Source organism: Pseudochaenichthys georgianus, unplaced genomic scaffold (genome assembly GCF_902827115.2).
Source record: "Pseudochaenichthys georgianus unplaced genomic scaffold, fPseGeo1.2 scaffold_1337_arrow_ctg1, whole genome shotgun sequence".
Classification (NCBI taxonomy): Eukaryota; Metazoa; Chordata; class Actinopteri; order Perciformes; family Channichthyidae; genus Pseudochaenichthys; species Pseudochaenichthys georgianus.
The window spans coordinates 2501-8713 of NW_027262221.1; positions in this window are offsets into that span (position 1 = coordinate 2501).

Below are 6213 nucleotides of genomic sequence, written 5' to 3' on the forward strand. Positions count from 1 at the left end.
ACATCAGTCAAGTGCCGGGTCGTGATGGGAATTCCGGCTCTTTTTGGTGAGCCGGATCATTTGGCTCGGCTCACCAAGAATAGCCGGCTCTTTCAGCTCCCAAAGGGCTCTTCAGTTTACCACATATTATACCTTTATAATTAATATAATATTATTATTATATATTATAATAATTTCGCTCCATTTGGCTCTTTCCGCGCTGTATTTGCAGGGGGCTGATTCTGTGAGCTGCAGCTGACCACGCCCCCCTGCAGTAGAGGGGAGCGTGCTTTGAGATCAGCTGCTAGGCTGCAGCGGGGAAAGAGGGGGACAAAAAGATATCTCCGTCCTCCCGTGTTTTTATTCTTATAGATGTAAGAGAGAAGTATGGGGGCAGAAAATCCTCCTTTTTTACGCAGCGGTCCAGACATAGACATCATAGCTACGGCGAACATATTCAGTTGCCAGTTACTTTGGCATTAGGCAGGGATATCTTTCAAGGTTTGACATAATGAATTGTGCTACTTTGTGCACATTGTGCAAGCAACGATGTTTTCAAATCTGTAATCAAAAAGCTCCTCAAAAACACTATCGAAGCAGTTCCTGCCGTTGTTACGTTAGTTCAAACAGTAACAACGGACTACTTTTCTTAGCGGATGCATGTCAATTTAAATCAATACATACGACTATTTTTTAAATCAATAAAATCATTTCAATTATTATTGGGAGTCATAACGTTACTTTGTTGAGAATGTGGCCATGTGTAATAAGCGGGATAATGTGCCTTCATGCCGATCTAGATCCCTCCGCAAAAAAAACGGCTCGTTCGGCTCCCGTCGTTCACTTAAAAGAGCCGGCTCTTTGAGCGAGAGAGAGAGAGAGAGAGAGAGAGAGAGAGAGAGAGAGAGAGAGAGAGAGAGAGAGAGAGAGAGAGAGAGAGAGAGCGAGGAGAGAGAGCGAGCGAGAGAGAGAGAGAGAGAGGAGAGAGAGATAGATATAACATGCCTATATTGGACCTATGTATATTTCATTATAACTTTGAGAGGACTGTTCATAGGACCCATTTTGAGTCTGGTGTCTAAGTTGACTGTTCTACTCGTTATTGTATTCCTTGTACTTATATTTGTGTTTTATGTTTAAGATTTCAGGACATGGAGAGTGGTTTCTTAGTCTGCTTGTTATGTGTTTCTTAACAGAGAGAGAGATAAATAGAGAGAGGTTAACATGCCATTTTAGTTGTATGTATTCATGTATTTGTTTCTGTTCAAGAACCCAAATAGCGTTGTTGTAGTTATCCCATGTATACATAACAGGTGTTATTCAGCTCCTTGCAATTTGGGATTTTATTTTTGGTTGGTAGACCTCGTGAGATGGTCATTTCAAAAGTAGCCCACCGGCCCAAAAAGTGTGGGCACCCCTGCTCTACAAGTCCACCCACTCCTTGGTACTGCTGGCTGTCGTGGATGCCCAGTACCTCTTCAGGGTAGGGGACGCCCAGTACCTCTTCAGGGTAGTGGACGCCCAGTACCTCTTCAGGGTAGTGGACGCCCAGTACCTCTTCAGGGTAGTGGACGCCCAGTACCTCTTCAGGGTAGTGGACGCCCAGTACCTCTTCAGGGTAGTTGACGCCCAGTACCTCTTCAGGGTAGTTGACGCCCAGTACCTCTTCAGGGTAGTGGATGCCCAGTACCTCTTCAGGGTAGTGGACGCCCAGTACCTCTTCAGGGTAGTGGACGCCCAGTACCTCTTCAGGGTAGTGGACGCCCAGTACCTCTTCAGGGTAGGGGACGCCCAGTACCTCTTCAGGGTAGTGGACGCCCAGTACCTCTTCAGGGTAGTGGACGCCCAGTACCTCTTCAGGGTAGTGGACGCCCAGTACCTCTTCAGGGTAGTGGACGCCCAGTACCCTCTTCAGGGTAGGGGACGCCCAGTACCTCTTCAGGGTAGTGGACGCCCAGTACCTCTTCAGGGTAGGGGACGCCCAGTACCTCTTCAGGGTAGTGGACGCCCAGTACCTCTTCAGGGTAGTGGACGCCCAGTACCTCTTCAGGGTAGTGGACGCCCAGTACCTCTTCAGGGTAGTGGACGCCCAGTACCTCTTCAGGGTAGGGGACGCCCAGTACCTCTTCAGGGTAGTGGACGCCCAGTACCTCTTCAGGGTAGGGGACGCCCAGTACCTCTTCAGGGTAGTGGATGCCCAGTACCTCTTCAGGGTAGTGGATGCCCAGTACCTCTTCAGGGTAGTGGATGTCGGAGGCTTTGGAAGGAGCAGCGACGGTGGGAGCCTCCGAGATGGCAGTCTGCAGCTACCACCTGACACCGTCATCCCTGGAGCAGAACGGCTCGGCCTTCTTCTCCATGTCTTCGTTGGAGATGAGGCTTTTCCGCTGCTGGACAACCTGCTGCGTCCGTTCCCTGGACGTCAGCTCACACGTGAAAAGAGGTTGTTCAACTACCGCCTCAGCCGGGCCAGGTTGGTGGTTGAATGTGCGTTTGGCATCCTCTCATCTCAGTGGAGAATGTTCCGGCGTGTCATCACCACCAGCCGGAGGTAGCAGAGTTGTGTGTGAAGGCCACCTGTATGTTGCACAACTTCCTCCGCAGGAAGACGATGGGAAGGACATCACGCACACCTGTCGAGGAGTCCACGGATGAAGCTCCAGATACTCCAACCCTGCGTGATGCACCGAGGATGGGCTCCAACAACGCCACACGCAGATCCATCCAACTGCGGGAGACCTTCTGCTCCTATTGCAATGAGGAGGGTGCAGCGCCACGGCAGCAGAACGTGGTGTAGGGTCACCACGGCTCTCTTAAGAGCCTCCAAACCAAAAGTCATTTAAAAATAAAACATTCCTAATAAACATGTTTCTTGAATTGATATCATGACATTGCTAACAACCTTTTCCCTTCAGCCCTGTTTCACTCAGACAGCACATTATACCTCGACATCCATGGAGCTTCTGGTATGTTGCAACTGACAAACCACATGAACAAGTGAAGACACAGTATAGCCATAACATACTTTTAAAATAACTTTCATTTATGTCAGTGTGTGATGAGTGGATACATGTAACACATGTAGTGTGGTGTAGTGTAAAATCAGTTCTCTTCCACCTCCTGCTCTGACTCAAAACTTATTTTGTTTAACTGAAAACGGACTCTTGTGACAGCGACATTCTTCGGATGGCAGGCAAGAGGCTCCTTAAAAATAACTCGTCCTCATCCTCCACTGCAGTCTGTCTCTCCCAGCATACACGCGGTCTGACTGGCTAGCGCTTGTACTGGCAGATTTGCATAAACGGGATTTGATTGGCTGACGCCTCCACCGAGGCGTCAAAAGTAGAACATTGCTCTACTTTTGAAGCAAGCAACGCGAGTGAAGCTACGCTTTGCTCGCGCAATGCAGTTCGGCGAATCGTGACGTCACCCCATTCCAAGTGAATGGGCAGAAGCGTTGAAGCATCAACGCCCGTGGCCGTGTGCAGGGGCCGTGTGCAGGGGCCGTTAATCAGACCAGGTTTTCCCCAGAAGGCTGTCCAGTTCTTTACGAAGCCCACATTGTGTGCTGGGCACCACCAAGACAACCAGCGCTGACATGATGACATGCGGCTATACATGTCATCATTGATCAGATTGGGGAGGGGACCAGAGAAGGTTACGGTGTCCGACATTGTTTTAGCATAACTACACACCGACTCCACATTAAGTTTGGTGCATTCTGATTGGCGTAAACGAACATCATTACCACCGACGTGAATAACAATCCTACCGTATTTACGTTTATTCTTAGCCGGCAGTTTAAGATGCGCCTCAACGTCGCCCGCTCTGGCCCCCGGAATGCATGTGACTGTGGAGGCTTCGGTCTCTAAATTCACGTGTCTCATAATAGAGCTACCAATAACCAGAGTTGGCTTCTCAGCGGGTGTCTCGCTGAGTGGGGAATATCTGTTAGATACGTGAACGGGTTGGTGGGGACCTGCGGGTTTCGCGTTATGCCCCTCCTGAGCAGCCACCCAGTCTCCCTGCTGCTCAGGAGTAGCTGGGGGACGGATAACGGTACGTCCACACAGCAGCTTTTCAAAAATCTTGAAAATCTTGGAGCTGGGCGTGTCTGACAGCTTGGGGATTTTTTGCGAGCAATGCGACCAACAACCAATCACATGAATCTCCCGCCCCCGACATACAAAGCAAAAAAAAACACGGTACGTCCACACAGCAGCTTTAGACGAATCTTCCAACGCTTCTCTGCCCATTCACTTTGAATGGGGATGACGTCACTTTGCCTCGCTTTTCGCCGAACTGCATTGTGGGGGAGCGAAGCGAAGATTTCCAGGATTTCCAGGATTCAAAAGTTGAGCAATGTTCAACTTTAGAAGCTGAGCTGGAAGCGTCAGCCAATCAAACACGTCTATGCAAATCTGACAGTAGAAGCGCTAGCCAATCAAACCGCGTGTAAGCAGGGAGAACCAGACCGCAGTTCATTTCCTCATATTCCAAACGAGAAGTTACGGCAGCAAATCACCCGGTTCTTTACGACCAGAACTATTAACGGGATACAAACCAGAGGAACCAGGCATGGAGGGAGGTGGCAGAGACAGTGGGGGAAACTGGTTGGGGAGTTTATATATATATATATATTGCTCGCATAAAATCCCCGGGGTTTTTTGCTTTGTGTGTCGGGGGCGGAGATTCATGTGATTGGTTGTTGGTCGCGTTGCTCGCAAAAAATCCCCAAGCTGTCAGACACGCCCAGCTCCAAGATGTTCAAGATGTTTGAAAAGCTGCTGTGTGGACGTACCGTCAGAGGAGCTACCGTTGGCCGGTCCGCACCGGCTAACACGGGCTTTGCTGTAGCTGAGTTACTTTCTAAGATGCGGAGCCGAGCTTCTATGGCTATGATTCCCGCCTCCAACCTAACAACTATACTACATTTAACTCATGTATCGGTACCAGTAAAGGAGGAAGGGAAGTAACCAAACATGAGACAGGAAGAGCATGAAATAGCACCCGAGGTTGGGGAAAGAGCCATGGCTAGTTATCAAGCTAAAGTAGCTACCGTTAGCAAACCCGAAAAGAGTGTAGGCAACTGTGGAGTTACGGCCCGTCCACACTACAGCGTCGACAGCGTCGAAAGCTCCAATCTGCCCATTCACTTTCAATGGGGTGACGTCACGTAGCCTCGCTCTTTCGCCGAACTGAATTGTGGGTAGCAGAGCGGTCCGTCTCAGGCGTCTCCGGCGACTTCTGACGCCGGAGACGCCGGAGTAGCCAGTGCCAGCCAATCAAATCCCGTTTCCCAAAATCTGACAGCTCAAGCCGTAGCCAATCAAACCGCGTCTAAGCTGGGAGAGATATCCCGCCGTTCATTTCTATATTTCAAAAAAAGATGGAGGAGAAACTAACTATCGCCGTAGCAAATCACCCGGTTTTGTATGACCAGACCCTCTTCACCTCCGGGATACAAACCGGAGGAACCAGCATGGAGGGAGGTGGCAGAGACAGGGGGGGAAACTGGTAGGTTTCGCCTGTTTGGGGAGTTTATATATATATATATAAATATATATATATATTAGTGCTGTCAAAATTATCGCGTTAACGGCGGTAATTAATTTTTTGAATTAATTGCGTTAAAATATTTAACGCATTTAACGCATGTGCAGAATGGCCCGCTCCATACGTGCCACCAGTGGCAGCGCCAGGGTATGGCTGGGGTAGGCTGCACCCATACCAAGAAATGGCTTAGCCCCACCATGAGACACGATGTTAAAGTAAGCAAAATAAAGTCTGCCAACTCGCGGAGTAAATTGCACAGACAGCAGTTAGTCAGACTGATTTCAGGAGCCACGGTTTTGAAAACTTTTGTCACGTAGTGATCGTCTTCTCAATAGAACATCTTTGATAACGGCGTGGTGTTGCTGCAGGAAGTCCCGACGGAGAATACTTTTGCTGTAGTACAGGGCAGAGCCATATAATAGTAATAATATGGCTCTGGTGCAGGGGTGCACATAACTGGTACGCAAGTTATGTGCGTAATCTGAAATGCGTACCGTCACTTGTGTCACAAAGCGCATTTGCGTACCGACGTACTTGTGAAGCTTTTCCAGAAGGCGGTTAGATCACCGGACGACAGAGTCGGTCTCCTTGTGCACAGACAGGCTGCTGTTAACGTCGGTCTGTACAACGGAACTGAGCCAACCGGCTGCGGAGGGAGACTCCCCCCTTCACTGGAGA